The sequence below is a fragment of the Scatophagus argus genome, chromosome 14 (genome assembly GCF_020382885.2).
Source record: "Scatophagus argus isolate fScaArg1 chromosome 14, fScaArg1.pri, whole genome shotgun sequence".
Taxonomy (NCBI): domain Eukaryota; kingdom Metazoa; phylum Chordata; class Actinopteri; family Scatophagidae; genus Scatophagus; species Scatophagus argus.
In genome coordinates, this window is record NC_058506.1 from 8,392,928 (window position 1) to 8,412,398 (window position 19,471).

At 39.0% G+C, this 19,471-nt stretch overlaps 1 protein-coding gene across 7 annotated transcripts in view; it reads right to left on the reverse strand.

The window, feature by feature from the left end:
• Nucleotides 1–19,471, reverse strand: part of npas2 (neuronal PAS domain protein 2) — a 46,433-nt gene extending 26,962 nt beyond the window's left edge. For 3 of the 7 annotated variants that reach the window (XM_046410037.1, XM_046410036.1, XM_046410035.1), the window contains exon 1: nucleotides 363–2,366. The gene's annotated coding sequence lies outside the window, so the exon portion shown is untranslated. Of the gene's footprint in view, nucleotides 1–362; nucleotides 2,368–17,829 lie in introns of those variants that run through there. The other 4 variants (XM_046410038.1, XM_046410034.1, XM_046410033.1 and 1 more) reach the window with 3 other exon arrangements.

Sequence of the window (19,471 nt, forward strand, 5' to 3'; positions counted from 1 at the left end):
CAGCGTTACAAAACAAAAAAAAACAGGTTATTTCAACCTTGCAACCAGGGCACTTGATGACTGTGAGCTGAAAACATGTGAGCAGCATTCAAGAGCACTGGGTATATGTAACGTTGCAAACAGACCCGTATATTTAACAGAATATACCTCCAGCCTACACAGTCTGGGTGTCACAGAAAATGATAAACTAAGTCTTGAAAAGGGGGCTAATCACGCGGTCGACCACCTCTACTTTTATTTGGAAAGAGGCCACTCATGAACTTTGATGTAGGCAGAGTAAACGGGTCGCAGCGGTATAACAACATTTTGCGCTCGTCTGTCAAGTGACGCAAAATTGAAAGCTTAAATTAAATCTCACGTACCTTGACAACGGGTCTCCGGCAGAAATAAAGATCCACACTTAACTTTAATCAATCTAGTCATTTTTTGTTAATAAAAATTAAATAAAAAAAAAACTACAGCATAGCAGCTGAGCGCAACCACCAGCGTCTGACTGACCAGGCGAGAACACTGAAAGCGTTAAATTGCATAACAACGCCTAAGTTAATAACGTGCTGTTATTAATCGCCGCTGAGCCGTCTGTGGTTTTGACAATCCTAATTTATCGACACCACACGACCAAATTCCCCATTCGTGCTATTTGCTAGTTGCGGGCTGTGTCCGTCTATTTTCCAGGCACTGTACTCCACATCCTCCGCTGGCAGTGGCTTGTAAACAGGACTGAGTGGCTCAGAGCAGAGAAAGTAGGTCATCTGGTAGCTCAATACTCGGCTAACGACGGCAGCAGCATAAGCAGTCGGCTGTGCAACATAACCGAAAGAAACCTGTAGTGACCGGGAGGAGGGGGCAGGCTGTAATCTTTAACACGTGCTTAATGCATAATAACACCTCACTAAATGTCATTCTGACTGCACCGCAAAGGGAAAATGATTTATATGTGTCATACATTTACGGAGTTTACTCGTGGTGTGGAATTGTGAATGGTACGTTCTGAAGTGAAGCCTAATGCCAGTTGTCCATGGGAACATGTCAAGTAACCTTTAATGTATTAGGCTAGGTCCACATGTATCCAGAAAGAAAATGACAAATGTACAATAATTTGACCAGAGCTGGCCCTCAGGTACTGTCAGTCTGGCATTTCACATGAAAAGGAGGTGAGGGTAAATGGTGTCTCCTCCCTGCCAGCAAGACCGAGCAGATTAGCCCGTCTGACCCTGCTGTTGGTAAGTTTATAAAACCATTTATTTAAGTCTGGGGGGAAAACCTTGGCCAGAGAGATGCCACCCTGACCCTTAAGCAAAACAAGAAGCTCAAGATTTTGTTTTTCTTCTCAAGTACTTCCCCACTTCCTATGTTTTTTTTTTTTTGTTTTTTTTTTTTACAACTTCCTGGTTGCCTTTTCCCTCAGCCTAAGTCCCAAATGTGGGTCAGCAGTCTGCATGACTAATTTCAAGGACTCATTATGGACTGGCTCCAAACGTTTTGCTTCTGTCAAATTATCACACATGCACGCATGTATCCAGGTGCCGAGAAGTTTTATAACACTGAAACAACTGAAAATGACCATTTAAGACAATCTGTTTACTTTAAGAGAGTATTTTTAGATTGTAAGAGGGTAAACATTTAACTCTAAAGCAACCTTATCAGTATTTGATGGTCATAATCATCAGTATGTTAGCGGCAGTTAATCTACAGCGACAGAGAAGTCTTTCATTTGATAAAAACAGTTTTGTTTTGAGTGATTAGAGCCATGAACCCGTTAATACTGATTATAGTCATAATTTAGCAGGGATTTTTAACTGATTTTCAGTAGGTAGAAGGTAGTTGTTAAATGTTATTTCATTCTGAGAGCAAACCTGAATGTTAGCCCATGTTTTTGCCCATGAAAGAAAAAATCCTGAACAGATGCAGTTGTAACCTTGGAAAGTTGACTGTTGGACATATGATCTTTTCCACAGTCTGAATTTTCAGTCTTCTCAGCAAAACAGGTGGGCATTTATATTTATTGAAAAAAATATATATATAGCATCTTCAATAGGATGTACCATTTGTTTTCTATAAGCTAGTTATTTCAATGGCTTGTTTGTAATTGCTTTCAGCATTTTCTTCATCTTTAGTAAATAGTCTGACAAAGTTTATAGCCATGCTAGCTGTTCTGTGAGCCTGTACCTAGCTAAAGTAGAATTGCAACATGCTCACAATGACTTGTAACAATGACATGTTGCCATGCTAGGATTGACAATGCTATTATGGTGATGTTTAGCAGATTTAGTGTGTTAGCAGGCCAACTGAAGCTAAGAAAAAGAGAATTAATTTGACACAGTTCAAAGTTACACACTACTCATTACATTATCAAGGCTAGATAGCTAAGCCTGCTGTATTTGCATAATACATTCAGCTCTATTGGCTACTGAAGGCGTTTAATCAATATCTGTCACAAGTACCTCCTTCCCTGATCATTTTTATGGGAAACATAAATATGCAGAATCAGACTGCACTCCACCTTCCATTTAATGCAGACTTCAATCGTTAGAATAGTAGATATTTCAGTATGGATTAAATAGGTGGGCAGACCATCCATAGAACCTCACCCCAACAATATTGAGAAAGTCCTGAGTATGAAGGTTGATGTGCAACGGTGGTGCAGAGTCTGATTCAAACTGTGAACATCACTGTTATAGTACAACAACTCTAAAGCCACTGATATAGTAGGACACCAGCTGCTAAGCTGTCACACTAAAGAATTCTTCCCCTCTGGCCTGTATTGACTGCCTGATAGACTTCTGATAAGAAATATGTAGCCTACTTCTGTCAGGGTCATTGATATTCAGACAAAGCCTTAGTCAGTCAAGTCAGTTTTGTAGCTCCTACCATGACACTACCATCTGTTATATCATCTCACACTGCCCTTGCCGTCAGTACTAGATGTTTAGATAGCATAGAAGAATTTCCCTAATGATAGATGGTCTTGTGATAAAGGCCAGTTGTCATGTGAGCGAAGATTATCAACAACAGAGCACATGAGAATTGACTGCTATGACAAGTGTGTCTATGACATCAGAAAATCTTAAGTGAATGTTCCCAATCAGACAAATGGAGCCTCTCATACTGGAGTGTCAGCCTGTGAGTACAAACTGCCTCTTTGAATATTTTCAGCAATAAATTTTAATACTGACAACAATTCTGCACCCCCTTCAAACACATGCAATAAGCATTTAACAATAAGCCATGACAAGTTGCGAGATGTAATAGTAGGGCTGGGCGATACAGTGATTTTGATCAAATAAAATTTGTGGTGATGGCACCTCTGCAGTTTTTGGCCTGCATGCCTATTTCCTAACCTTGCAATGCATTACTGGCATTGTAAGGTTTATCCATTATTATATTATTATACAGGATATTGGAGGAATTGTAGTAAATATCAATGCAAAGCAACCAATGTCTTTCTGTTTGTATGTCCCCCAACTATCTCAACAACCACAACTGTAGACTTGGTGGGTGTATTGCCAGGGGCTATGGGACACTAGGGCGTGGCTTCAGGACTCAACTCAACTTAGTGAATGAGTCACCCATAACTCAGTGAGTAAGACAACACACACACATACACGCACACGGGAGGAGAGGCAACCAGTCAAGTAAGAGAAAAGAGTTTGTATGGCATGTTTTAAAAGGGAAAAAAGTAGACAGTGAAAACAAAGTTACAGTACCAGTTTACTTTGGAGAAGTAAGAGAAGTACTTCTGTAGGACACTAAGCAGTAAATGTACTGTAGTGGACCAGAGCAACATCTTGCTGGTGCCCAGGTCTACAGCCTACCTCACAAGATCTTTATTAGTTTAAGTCTGTAATATATCACTCCCTCTAAAGCCACCACATTCAAGTTTTCTAAATGTTTCCTCATCGCTCCCATGTTAAAGTAAGTTGTAATGTTGCTGTGATGGCAACATATTACACCATGCATAATCTAACGATTTATATTTTATGCTTACTTGAAGGAACATGCGTGAGTGATGAAATCGCCTAAACTAACTGAAACATAAATCATTTCAACTATTTTACTTGCTCTACCCTGATGCAAAAAACACATTTGCCTGTGATTATCTTAAGTGCGCATTACTCTACAGTGATGAAAAAATAAATTGATGTCATAACTATTTTAAGTTTTAAGTCAAGTACTTAAGTAGAAATACTGACTCTCCAGTTCACGTAAAGGGCTGCTACATGATAAAATACTGAAATACTAAAGGGGCAAGTTTTCTTTTCTTTCTTTTTAGGATATTTGGGGCAATATAATCATTCTATTAATCAAGAGAGCAATGAGTTAACCACTATGATATTATCATTTTTGAGAACCTGACGCAGTCACGTTTGAAGCAGTTTAACAGCAAGACAAGAGGCCATGGTTTTAAGTTCTGAACAACCATTGCACTAATACTGGATGGATACTGGATACATGTCATGATCATATTTTGTTGCCATACTTAGTTTGTTAAGTAACAAACTATTAAATACTGTGTATAGTTTTAAGTGAGCTGCAGAGGGGACACAACATTTTTTATCTTGTGTTCTATATTTTCAGCTTCCTATGAATGTGTTTAATATATTTTACCGACATTATTTTTATAAAAGAAAACATTCTGTGGGTACGTGATTTCAAAGACAAAGCCAACCAAATGGCTGCCTCCGGCTCCACCAGCTCTCTGTTTTCAACATTTTAGAATTCGAATTTCCATCAAGACATGTGCTTGAGAAAGAGTTGAGGAAATATTACATTTACTATGGCCATTTACTTCAGTGGTCATCTTCATGTAATGAGTCACGCTTTCCCACAGCTGATTCAGACTGCAGCTGTTGTAGTAGTCCAGATTTCAATAACCGATCTGGCTAATGATGTGCTACTAGACTGCAATCCTAACCAGCTTGTATGACATGGAAACATGGCAGCACAGCCAGACTTTCTGTTCCTTCTATAACTTATACCTCCTTCATCAACTCAATGGCCGCAACATTGTCCTCAGTGGCATCTTGAATCTTTGGCATACTATGGCTTACTATGGCTGCAACAGTTCATCACACCCAACATTTAAACTGCACTTAGTCCTGCATTCGGTATACATCAAAGTGATTGCCAATCAAGTACCTGCTGAGGCTCTAACCAAGCAAACAAATATATGTTTATTATATCCAATTAAAAGAAGTTTGTGAACAAAATAACAGTAAATGACAGAGGGCAAGAAATCATTGCTCCACCTCCTGTACTGGCTGAAACTGAAGCATGTTTAGCCAGAACACGGCAGGGGCCACAAGACACCACTGAGACTCCCCACTACACTGGCCACATTTAATTCCCAACATTGGCCCTTTCTGTGCAGAGCTCCCACTGTGTGATCACACTGGTTGCTCCAGTTTCTCTCAGGTTCAAGAAACGTGACAGTCAGGTGGATGGTAGAAGTTTGTAGGTAAGGCTGGGCAAAGCCTTTGCATTGCATACTGTACGCTCCCAAATGAGGAAATTGTTGGCAAAAATCAAACATCAATTATAAGATAAGGGTGACTCAACCCAGACAAAGACACAATGCTGTCACCTGCAATGTTGCTCCTGGTCTGGTGGATACACAAAGAGGATGAAATTACTGTCCCTGCATGTGTCAATAAGTCAGCTTTACGATTAATACTTTTTTTTATTGTCAACAGCAAACCTGGGCCTTAAACCAAGCAATTTGCGTCCTTGTTTGTGGACTCAGACGAAAGTAGATAATTATCATTATTCATTTTTCAGTCGTATGTGATTACTCACCAGGGCTTTGTGAAGTAGATGTCTCAGTTTTTGCATGGGATATTCTACTGTATCAACTAACATGTACTTCTAGTTGCTGACTCCCCCACTGGAAAAAACAGATTTGAATGCAAATAAATTTGTATTTTTGTGAGGTAAACTCATGTTTGTGCAGTTAGCTTCATTTTTTTATTTATTTATTTAAATTAGAATTCTCTTTGGATTATAATGGAGCCTTCTTGAATTATCAGAGAATTCCTCCAACACTGCAGTACATTCCTTGTGTTTTAACCACAAATCCATATCTCAGTACAATAATTGATTTAATTGTGAAAAAGCATTCAGTATTCTTGCATGAGCAGAAAAGTCAAGACAGCAAAAATAACATCAATAAGAGTAAGAATAAGTACTATACTTGTCTCCCTTGACCCTATCCTGGCACAAATTGCAGATTTTAAAGTCAGTGTCATTTAATATATTCTTCTATATAAAGCTAGTATCGTTGCAGTTACTGAATGTTTAACACCCATCTATATTCAGACTCACACAGCCGAAGACTATGAGACTATTCCTATGAGAAGGAATTTAGTAAAAAGGCATTAATTGTAGTTTTTGACAAAATGGAAGTTATCACTATACTGACATGAACTCCGGTCAACAATTCCCTTTGCGAACATAATGTCTTCACTTCACTTTTACAGAGCAGTACAGAGGACTGACAGAGAGCTTCATCATGCGGTGCAACAACAATCACCTGAAGCTCAACATCAGCGAAACCAGTGAGCTCGTGGTGGACAGTTGTACACCTGTCCGTCCTGGGCGAGGACTCCCTGTCTGTATGAAAATCCACATTTATATCTTCTTGTTTTTTAGCATAAGGGGATGCTACACAGTGACGGTATTTTGCCATGAGGTGTACAATTGTTTACGTCCACTGCCTAAGTCTGACATACTGCAAAATAAATTGATTTAACAGCTTTATACTACAACTTAAGCACTATGCAGCATACTGTATCATACATACTGCATACTGCATTTGTTGTAGTATGTAGTAAGCAGTTCAGAATAGTGGAAGCATCTTTGTGTGTTATACAGCCACTGAGATGGGTCAACAACCCTGTGAAATAATAAACATAACATAAAACCAACAACGTATAACAATGTGATACAAAGAATGACTACTTACATAGATAAAAATTCCTTTCAATGAAGCAATAACACAAACTATCAGAAACATAAATCAGTATTGTGTGTGCCTCTCTACATTTCTCTAAATGCTGATTCCATTTCAACCTTTCGCTGCAGGGTCACAGCATTTTTCTTTTTTTTTTCTTTCTGCAGTCCCTGTGATCTGCACTGCCACAGTCTAAACGCAATACCCACAGTCGAAAAGAATGGGAAGATGAGCGTTTTTACCACAATGCATGATTTTGTCTGAATGAGGCCCTAAGCAGGTGCTTGGGTCAGCCTCACTCTTGTCTCTGCCCTCTCCTGAGGCAAAAAAATCAAGAAGAGGTGAACACTGCCACTGAACTGAGTGCACTTGATAACTGTAGACAAAACAGAGTAGAAAAACACAAAAAATTATGGCCTGAACTATGACTACTTCTGAATGAGATTTTCATTTTTGGAGAGGCGGAGCAGTCAGTCCCCCTCTGCTTCCTCAACCACCATTTAGAACTACCACAGCAAAGAGAGTTACCAAATGTTTAACTAAATAAAAAATCAATATGTCTGCGACTTACTGTTCTGTGTCATTCATCCCCACACAGATTGCAATGAACCATCTAAGGTAATAGAAGGGGGGCTGGAGGCTATCCCAGCTGGTAGACGGATGGATGCAACCTATGATCTCCATTACAATTATACAGGGAAAATTAATGTAATGCAGTGGCCTGGTGATTCGATATCTAACCAATTCTAAGAACTATTATTACACTCTGCAGCCAGATTTTAAAGTTTACAATGATACAGTAGCTGCCATAAAATTGAGAACAGACAATCATGTCCCCTCTGAGAATAATAGTAGTAGTAGTTATCAATAAGCAGTCAAATGTGCAAAATAAGACTTTACATTTAGAACCACCATAAGGTCAAAATGATCATGAACAAACACTTGCAAAAAGAATAACTTTCAGCCTGAGATGAAGCTGTCTCTTGTGTTCATTGCTAATTAGCAAGCCTACATGATCCTCTAAGATGGCAAAAATGGTAAACATCAGCGCATCAGCATTGTCACCGTGACCATGTTAGCACGCTAATGTTAGCGTTTAGCTCAAGCACAGCCCTTTCACACTGCAGCCTCACATGCAGGGCTGTAGAGTTTTGTCACATAAATATCTAAGTGACTTATTAATACAGGATCAGCTGCCACATGAAACATAACATACTAATTATGTCAAAATAATGAAACATTTTAATGAAACAATGTTTTAAAAGGCTCACAGTAGCTTGAACACTGCATACAATACAATACAACACAGTATGGCACCAAAACAATGATAAGAAAGAGAACAATGCCAGACTGATAATATAGGATCATTCTGAACTAAATTGTTGCTATGCCAGCAACCAACAAGTGTGAGACATCTAAGATTCATAAAGATCTCCCACATTTTCCTGCATAATTCACCATCCGCCTACATAGAGATTAGTTATGTAGGTCATGCTATTGGATGATGAGATGACATTTTAGTGCTTATAAGCAGGCTTCACTACATAATAAATGCTCAGGGTTGGTTGCTTTACATTCTGTACCTTTGTCCAGACTGTCTGCCTTTACATCAGTGAAAAACATGGATTATTTTCATAACCACAAAAAAATATTATGCCATATTCCCTGTAGCTACATCTGTGATACTGGTATTGATGATGTCACTGTGGCCCTCTGTTGAAGCACTGACTGTCATTAATTAGACTGTGGCACTGCTGTTCGCTCTGTGTTCCCATGGTAACAATGTGTGGTGTCTACTTTCCCCCAGCCAAGGCAGTTGCATCCATAAAGCTACTGGTTTCCATTTTCCTCAGGTCTAGAAGATTTTTCATACACACATACCACAGGAACCCATTTGTTAATCAGATGAATATTAATAAAGTGGCAGGCAACCTTTTGCGCTGTATGCTTCCTCATTATAGCAACCTAATCCTTCTGAGCACATTGTACACAACAATGATAAATGATTTGTTACGGTGCTAAAAGATGGGCTCAAGATATGATTTACTGTTGCAACTCTGAAGTAACTATTCCCTGTTTTTCTTATAATATTAAATATTATTAAATATTTAAAGAATGTCTCAAATGGTTTTAATAAAAGAGGAAGTGCTCAGGGCATGAAATGTAGCAGGGAGGTTCTAAAAACATGAATAGTTAAAGGAAGAATTAGTAACATAATTCACAGTCTACAGTCTTACAGCACCTGTGTAGTTGAGGTAAGCCTTATTTCAGATACATGGCAATATAAGTACACAATAAAAACATTAAACTAAACTGGAAAGACGGACATTACTTCTTAATTTTCAAAATCTTGAAAGCTCCACAGAAATTGAAGAACATCACATCAGCGGCAGATGTTCTTCCTGCGGCAACAGAGGAGGATCTTCCTTATTACAGGAAATGTGTCATTTTTACATAACCACTCTTCAGTCCATTCTCACTGTTGGCTGGCTTGAAGTTACACAATGTTTGGGTCAAGGACATTTTGCACCATGTAATTCAGTATAGATGGAACAGCATTGGCATCAGCTTCAAACCTTATCCAACAGCAGACCAAGGACATCAGGAAAAAAATCAGATTAGAGACTATTGGGACATTCTCGCCTATAGCAGCATTTTCTTCCATTGAGTACCCAATGGAAAAAGGCACCGGTCGTTAAAGAAACAGACCATCATGTCCCTCCTCAGCAGTGCTTTCCCACGAGCGTTGTCCGTCTCAACCAAACAGCAGCTTCGCACTAATCCTCCCCTGGGCAACAGCTGAACGCTTGCACTCGCTGACCTATACGCGCTGGACAATTCTGTCATAGTACTGTTTAAAACATCCTCACCTGCTTTGTACAGGAGAAAACACATGCCCTTTCCCCATGCTGTTCATAGGTGTAGTTATGAACAGCAACTAACTAAATAACTACCTGATATATTTGAATTAACCTTTTTCGTGCCAGAATTTCAACTAAAGCAATCAATCAGTCAGTCAATAATTACTTTGGGAATAATATGTCATTTTAAGTAAATTACCAAGCAAAGACAACACTGACATAACATTTGCTGGCTATAACACAATTTTCAACAATCATTGTATTTTTCCATTTCATCAACACTTGAAGACATCATTTCTTGGCTCTAAAATGTGACAGAAAAGATATAATATATATAATAAATAACTAATAACAGATGGTTTAGTCCTATACTTTTTAGTGTGCAGTTCAAGTCCAAGAGTGCATTTTATGTAGGTTTCTTTCATTCACTCTATGTTTACTTTCTCTGCTTATACAACAACATTTGTCAATGATTTTGGCGATAACTTCACCTTAAGTGCCTTGTAATTACACATTCACCACACAGCATGGGCTCCCCGTGGGTGGCCACATCCTTTCAACGAGAAAGCAGACCTATAAAACAAACATCCTTTCACCAGGTAGATCCACTCTCAAATTTTGTCATAATTACATTCTTTCAACAATTCTAAATGAATCACCAAATTATTTCAGGCCTGTTATTGTCTGCCGCTGCTCAGGAAAAGATGCAATTACCTAAGGCAGTATGTGAGCAAATATGTGGGTCACAATTCTAGGGCATGGGTGGAAAGGGCAATGCAGCTCTTTCTTTGTACCACTGTCTCAAGCTCAGATCATAGGTTAGATCTTTGATTTAACTCCTGGCTGTAGAAGGGTACGAAATCTTTTTGCAGTGGCTCCCAGAAAGAAGCATTTTGAGCTGATAACCAGACTCATATAATAGTAATGAATTCATCTGTGTATGTTTAGAAAATCACAACCAGCTAGGCAGCCCTTCTTTTATGCACAGACTCTGAAATGAAGTAGCCTTTCGCAAGCAGTCCATGGAAAAAATGACCTTATGTCTCCATTCCTATCTATTGCTATTTCATTTTCCTTGCTTTGAAACACTGCCATTCATATTTCCAAAGCTTCCATCTGAAAGCACACAAATCTCTCTTGTTTAAGGGCTTGTTTTGTTGAGTTTGAGTTTCAGGCTTCTATTTAGAGAGAAAAGCAGCTTGTAATAAGAAGCATCCATCTCTTTCTGGAAACAGGAAAGCAAATAGCTGAATACTGAATTACACTACTACTAAATATCAATTCAATCTACTTGTTAATGCACAGAAGCCATAAGTACAGGACTGTAGATATTTTTCATCTCCAGATTTAAACAGCAGGCATTATTGACAGAGCACACATTATTTTTTCATGTATTCTTAAGGTAATCAACATTTTAGTTAAGCTACAGGACATAAAATCAGCTGGAGATGACATCTTTTTTCACCCGAGGGTCCGTTAATGGAAATAATGAGTTCACATATAACCACAATAGATGACTGGTCACGAAAGTGGGCTAATAACATCTACATTTTTAATGACAAAATAATGGATTGTTAGTCACCTGAAAAAAATAACACTGCCTAGTTTTTACATTCACTGTGTGTTGACACACTCAACTTATGCTTCGTGCCTGATTAACAATGAAATACAGCTGATTTGGATGCTTAAAAAGACCACAACCCCTGCGAATGGAATCGTGTGTGCACATTATTCAACATAACCGTTCACACTAACAGAGAAGCAGACTGCTGTAGTGAGTGTGGAAATCATGCTTCACTGTGATAATGATTCATGATTCATTCACTCTGCTCAAGTGTCCTTGAGCAAACCCTTACGTCACTGCGAGATCTCTAAAAAAACCTCTGACCCCTCTGTCAGTGGAAGGACAGTGTCCAACAGGATTAGGGAGACCTATACGCTGTACTGTTCTGTGCATCCCAGAGCATCCAGGTTGTAACATCAGTATGTCTCCCACCTAACCTAAAAATAAAACTCAATTATCATAGCTGTGTGTGAGCTCTGACATCTGCCCTCATCTGATGATCAGGTTTGCCCTCTTCACATCACAGACTGACCTACTGAAGATCAAAAGAATGAGAAATCCATCTGGGAGTACTTTTCTCACTACAGAATTAGACTTGACTTGCTCTCTTATGGTCTTCTGTTGTGTTGTGCATTTTACCCCACCAAAACAAACTGCATTGAAGGCCTATTACGCATGCAGCCAACACCCTAAAATACAAAGTGTGGCCACACCCACACAAACATCTGAAATGCTTCTGAAGTGGAAAAAAAACCAACTGAAAAGCTAAACCTGTTGTGTGAATCAGCTACATAAAATAGGTCACGGTCTCCAAATAAAGCATTAACTCCAAATCCAAGACAAGAGAAAGAAATGACAATGTGCAATATACAGCACAGAACTCACCTAAAAGCTCAATTCATTTCACTTGATACTTAATGAATCCTATTTATGTAGATGAGGTCTTCACCTCTTTGAATGAAGAGAACTATCTTAAAAGCAATTCAGATCATTTTGGATCACAGTGTAAAACTTAAATATACTGCAGTGAAAAGGTTTCACACATAATGTTTGGATGTTTATCTCATTTCATGCTACAAATATATAGTGAGAGTAAATTCACACAATGTGGTAAAAGTCTTGGAGCTGGAAGAAGGGAACTTTTTTCCTTCTCAAAAAGCAGCTAAATGTCTTAATCATGCCCCAGTGGATCTGAGCCTGAAGCTACTGAGGACAATGACTGTGTGCTCTGGAGCAAGAGATCAGCGACAGCAGCGAGGACGATGACGTCTGTAGGCAGTTATATAACTGGAGCTGAACATTTTGTCTGTCATAGTTACAAGGTTAAAGAGGGTGATATGAATACCAGTCGTAGTTTCAAAAATAATGTGCAACATACTGTAGTCCCACTGAACAAATTCACCAAGGCAGGCTTCAGTGTAGTATGGAGAAAAGAGGAATGTCCATGTTAACAATCAGCATGTCTGTCTCTTTAGACTACTTACTTCTCTTGGGGCTTGTAAAAAAGGATATGTCTCCCTACTGGAGATTCACTATTCAAAATATGCATGACAAAGCCTGCGGTCCAGAACTTTGAACTACAGTGAGGAAAACTGAGTGTAGTGGAGTGAAGTAAGATGCTACTGGCTTTGTCAATTGCACAGGTTTGACTCAACAAACGTGATCGACATTTCTTAAACACAAAATCTGGCTTCTCCTTCATACTATAAATGCAGTGTCAGACAGGGTCGTTCTATTAGGCAGATGGAGGTAAAAACTTTACATCAATATTGACTGCAACTTTATCTGCACCTTGTTTTTCTCCCAGTTTTTATCGAATTGATTTTATACCAGAGGAGCTACAAAACACAAATTGAAACATAAAATTGCAGAGCTCATGACAGAGTTTGAAAGTTTCTCTGTGCTCACCTTGAATCTGAGTTTAAGACACTGACTGTACAACTCATGACGTCACAATGAGTGACGGGGATCTTGAAACCTCCATTTCATGTACGATGACAATGGACTTTTAAGTGTAATAGGAAGCATGTTGTTTCTGTAAATGTTTGAAATGAAAGATGTTTGTATACTGGAATTTATCCTTCCTGGATCTTTAAATGAGGAGGAAAGAGTAGACGTAGTTTCAAGAATTTAAGTATTGTATTGAACCTGTTTGTGGAAAAACTATATTGGACAAATGATTATTCACAGAGTATTTTCATATATGAAACATGTCTAGACGGGTCCTAAAATATGATTTCCCTGTCCCTCCTGCATGACACCCATCACCTTAGTATTTCAGTGAGCCCATTAAAGTACCAAAACCTGGAGATGTAGTGCATAGTGCAGCAACCACAGCAGAACAGTAAATCATACAAATAAAAATAGGAAAATGATTCCAAACCTATAAAGAAATGTAGAATTAAATAAGCCCTCACAAACAGAAGCATGCAGACGCTCATCATATTGTAATCCATTGTGTTACTCCTTTGACTGTGCATTTAATTTTCTCTCATTTCAAAAGGTACACAGTGCCATTTATTCATCTTATGATAAGTGAAGAGGTTCCAGCAAAGAAGAATAAGCCCTCTATTAATAAAGGAGGTAGGCACTCACCCACCACTCGAGCATGCTTTTAATATAAATCCAAACGCAGCACAAGAAGGGTTGCGAAAAACTGCACTACAAATACAACTGGACTGGACTGGGTCAATACCAAAACACATGAATATGGTCTGTAGAATGGCCTTTATATCAAGAATAAGTGGTCTACTCTGGGGCCATTGCCAATTATTTTTGGTAATGAATTAATCATTTATGAATCATTTAATTATGTTTCTGTTTTATATCATTATAAATATGAATATCCCTTGGGTTTAGGACTGTGAAACAAAACAAACAATATAAATATGGCCCACTGGAAGTTTCAGTTTATATTTGCATTATAACAACATGTCACAGCATCTTTTTTATTACAAATTTATTGAAAGTGCCAGCACTTAGACATCCAGCTGTTAGAAAACAAGAGGGACTAGTTAGTTTTACTTTGTTTGTCTTGGAACATCTTGATCTTTTTTCTGGAGTAATAATAAACATCAAATAAATACTTTCTACAAATCGGGGCAAAGTAGTTATTGATAATTGGTTTTCGCGAAAGTGAAAGTATATTCGATGAGAGTAACAGAGGGAGTTATTAACTCCAGACAAACTAAACTAAATTAATATACAAAACACATTTTTGCATTAATTCACCAACTAATATGATCAGATGAACGTATGCTCCATAGAGGAGGGGGGCAGAGGTACATACATGTTGACCTCATGATGTCATCTTGAAAAATCAGAAAACTATTGTTAGACATTGTTAAGGAGTCTGGAATTCTAGTCTGGTTTTGATGGAAACTGCAAATACTTTAAATGCCCGCCTAACGTAGTCAGAGTGTCTGTTCCCCATCTCTCTCAGCTTGTTCTATTTTATTACCTATTATGAAAGGTTTTCACTGTTGCTCTGACTAAGCATGCTTCTTATTTTATTTTGTTTTTATGCTTGCCTGCAGTTTTCTGCAGCATACAATTTCACTTTTAAATTGAGCTATATAAAACACAGATATAGGCTGTGCGGACCACACAAAAAGTAAGTACACAGGCATTCGCACAAAAACCACATGTGAGTTTTCATGTAATACAAAACTAACTACTGAACCATGATTCCAAAGGTTTTAAGCATTTTTTAGAGAAACAAAAATCAAGTTTAATGAAACCGCCCCAAAGACAACACAGCACATCTCCTCAGTTTCAACCATACCAGCATTTAATTATTATTTGTAAAAGAAAATAAACATTGGTGTCAGTGTGAATGTATATATTAATACAATCTAAGACTAAAACTGGGCTGTTCACACAGATGGATAAGACCGCTAATGTTTAAGGTATTGGGCTCAGTAATTTGCATCTGACATTAGTCAACATGTTGTCAGATTTCACTCCATTTCATGTGTGCTTGAGATGAATCAACATGGGTTGTACATTCAACAGTCATCCTATGTGGAGCACTGCTCTGTTTTCTTAAAGAGACAGAAGGTGGAAATGATCCTTTCGCTGCCGCACAGACCTACACCATTTGTGCATGCCCAGTCACACTAAGCAGCTCTAGCAATATTCAGACTAGCGTTCAGTTTAAGCTTGCAGGACATGGCCCAGTAACCTACTTTCCCCACAACATGCTCTGTAACATCAGAGACGAGGTTGTGTGTCATCAGTTAACTAACCTTCACCACTGCATAGTTTCAGCAAAGAGACGCAAAAACCCAGACACAGCACTGCTTCAGCAAAAACCGAGTAAAAATGATCACAGATAATGTCTCAGAAAAGAAAATCTGCAATAAGGCCTGTTTCTGTTTACTCTTAAAGGTGAAATGCGATGCTGTAAACTGATAAATGGGGAAGTGGAGAAAAGTAGAAATAAAAATTATCACAGTTAAAACAGTAAATGGCACCACCAAAAATACGAGGGGAGAAAAGTCCCAAACTGTCAAAGAGATCATGAGACTGACGAACATGTCATAAGATTTCTTGTAAGGCATGATATCTTATGAGAAAGCTTCACACAAATATGGCAAACTAAAGAATATTTTTGAAAGAGAATCTCATAATAGAATTGACTAATATAATAATACTGTATACAACTCTCTCTATTTTAAACTGAAACTTTGCCACTTCATGTCAGTTCTAACTGCCAGTGGCACCAGGACAACGCCTTGGGTTTCCCCATTCCCTTGTGTACATCCCACCCCATGCATCAGGTGAACGGCACTCTGAACTGTTAAACCCTACAACGGGATACCCTCTAACCATTCTTCTGATTTTCTAGGTTAACAAGAAAGTCCAGCACACACACAGTGACTGCACAGACAGAGAAAGAACTGACATAGTCGGTGCATCTTTATTCTGCTCAACACACAATGAGGTTCGGGATTTCTGGACTGGATTCTGGGTTGATGGATTGGTTGATCTTCTGATTACACGTCACCGGTTGTTGCGGTTTTTCTCGGTGTATTCATATGTGATTAAGGCAATTTATTGTATAAAACTCCAATGTTGGCAAATGTTGATTGTTAAAAGATTGATCACGTCTGCAGTTCATAGCTCAGCCTTCACTTGTAATCCATAATTATAATAACTTTCATTATACTAGTGGTGGACGTGGGTTTCCATACAGTGAGTGAGACAGCTGTCAGTAGTGAGCAACCATAGTACAGAAATGATAAGGATCATAATTGATTCCTGACCTCTTTCCATAAGGGCAGGCCTTATACCAAATGGAAAACACCAATTTATCTGGCCTATGATGTAAATTCAGACTGTTTGATCTGGTGACGGGACTAAAGAAAACAGATGGAGGAGAAAGGAAACAGCAAGAGTCAGGAGGCAGGCCCTTCTGTTTAACAGGGTGATGTAAAAATGAGCATAAGGTGGGGTGAACACCCCAGATCAGTTAGTCATGAAACAGACCGTCCAATCCCACTCAGCTGTCAGCACACATCTTCATCACTATTCAACCTCAGCAGCAAGCTGGCAAAATGGCTCAAGCCTCAACACGAGAACATGTGGATGAATAATCATTAGACAATTGAACACTGATGCCATTTACCTTACCAGGGCTCTTTTCAACTACAACATGGTTTGTTTTTATTTTTTTTTTGCAACCAGGTCCCTCAATAAAGTAACACAGCTGGCTGCGATGGATTGGCATCAAAAGCCAGGAGCCTCATCAAACTTGTGTGAATTTAATGTGTTGCCCAATCACACAATCCACCTTTGCTCACTAATTTATGGAGAGGCCTATTTATCTCTTTCTTCACAGGCTTGTATTTCACTCTCCTCAGCTCATACAATGGGTTTAATTTTGCAGATGTAACGTGCCTGTGTATGCTCCAAAACCACAGCTGGTTTCCAGGTAGCTTAGCTATGTGAACACATACAAAAACATATGAACTCAGCTATAGTTCAATAGTAGCTATTAGGGCAAAGTGACAAGTAGTGTCGCACAGCCTTACACAGTATTAATACCAAAGAAAATGGAAAGCTTTTATAATATAAAATAAATAAATATACTCAAATTACTCAGTTTCAGCTGAGAAAATATTACGTACATGTAGTTAACAGTCACGTAAGGCTTACGTTGATTTTGGCAAAAGCATGAATAAGTACTCACTGCCTCCATGTAGCTTAGTGTGAAACAGACTGAATGTCCACGGATGAAATAAAATACCTTTGGTCATCTTTTTTTTCCCCAGAAAAATTGGAAAGCAAATTAAGCTCCTAGAAAGGGGAAATTAAGACAAGTGGGAACCTATTTTGACTTCATAGGTGCTACTCCGTTAATGTAAGCTAACATCGAGCTAGATTTGTAACAACCGTAACGTTACACTATGGACCGAACCGTTAGCACTGATAACACAAAGCTGGAAACTTACCTTATCCTGCGGAATAAGGGTCAGACGAATCCAAACGGGACCATGTGGAACAGGGGCTTTAACCGAAAAACCCCTTCCCACCCCCCTCCCCCGTCTCCGATACCCTATATTCCAAAAAGTTGCCCAAAGTGCACCGCAGACACAGGCTGCAAATGAAGAGCCTACCGGTGTATTGGGGTTACAGCCTGTTGAGGGGGAGATCCTGATCCAGTACACACACACACGCAGACACACACACCTCACAATTTACATTCTCATTTGACTGAGCGCTGATCAAGACGTGTCCAGACCACATACACGGACGAAGGCTGAGTGAAGAGTTTTCTGCAGCCGGAGTGCGTCCACTCTCAGAGTCCCGCCCACTGGACTATATACCAAATAAAGTTATGTGTGTGTGTGCTTGTGTGTGTGTGCGGTGTTTGAGATAGAGCTTCGGACATAGGCTACCCTTTAAATGAATAACTTAGTAAATGAAGAATATTTGATGCACTCGAGTTCTCTCTTTAAAGTCTTTTAATTTTCTAAATTCCTGATCAATCACGAGAAGCATCAACAGGTTATAAAAGCAGTGCTTGAGGGTTCACACATGCACAGTGTTATCTAGCCACACTGCGATTTGGGTGAGTCTTGCTTTCAAAGGCTTTTAACATGTCAGATCATCACATGTCTATGGTCTGCGTGGACCGTGGAGTGGATGATGGGAGTGACTCTGAGATACATTCTCAAGTGCAGACAAGTGCAGTGGTGAGATGCACCCGCGCCCCGAGTTTCACATGATCCAACAAAGCAACACGCACCTTAGCGCCACCATTAGGCCAATCAGTGCAATTCAGTGGTGGAAAAATGGCAGAACTCTCAGGATGAACGCTTCCATGTAAATCACTTAGAGAGAAAAAAAAAAACAGCAGTCATTTCCCACTGAAAATTGTCCCATACTTAATTTTTGGCTCGCCTTATTTTCTCTGTGTCTATTTCCAAGATTCCATTTTAGCCTTTCACAATAGTCAGAGGTGAATCATTTTTGGCTCTGAATGTTGACATGCAGCGCATAATCAATGAAAGATGAAATGTGGCGACTAAGCAGCAACTTCGTCATGCTATAATTTAATAAACAAGTTGGGATTATGGTGGCAAACCGCATGTCAAAATGTTTTGTTGTGACTCAAGGCCTCAAATGAGCCGTAGAGCTTCTGTTTGCACTCGCATGATGGGTGATTTTCTTAGATACACAGTCTGATCCTTCCTTACTACAGCCTAAACAAAATTGTATTCGAAGTGTTGGACTTGTTAGACATTTTTTTTTTTCAGTTGTCAAGTTGATGCAGTAGAGGACAAGATAATACTTCATTGTGTTTTTAGTTAGGTCCTCCCTGCTGGTCTTCACCCCTTCAGTTGCAGATTTCCTGTTAAAATGTAGTCCCCAAGTGCACTCGGTCACTTGAGTTACTTATCTGAACTTAACAAAGCACCTCCAGAGACCTGCCCATGACTAGTAGACTGACTTTGACATGTACAATCCATCCAGTGCTTGCTATCCATTTTTCACTATTCAAAGAAGCAACCAGTTATTTCTTAATTCAAATTGTCCTTTAACTCAAAGGGGCCATTGATAACTATTTACAGAAAATCCATGAGTTTTCAA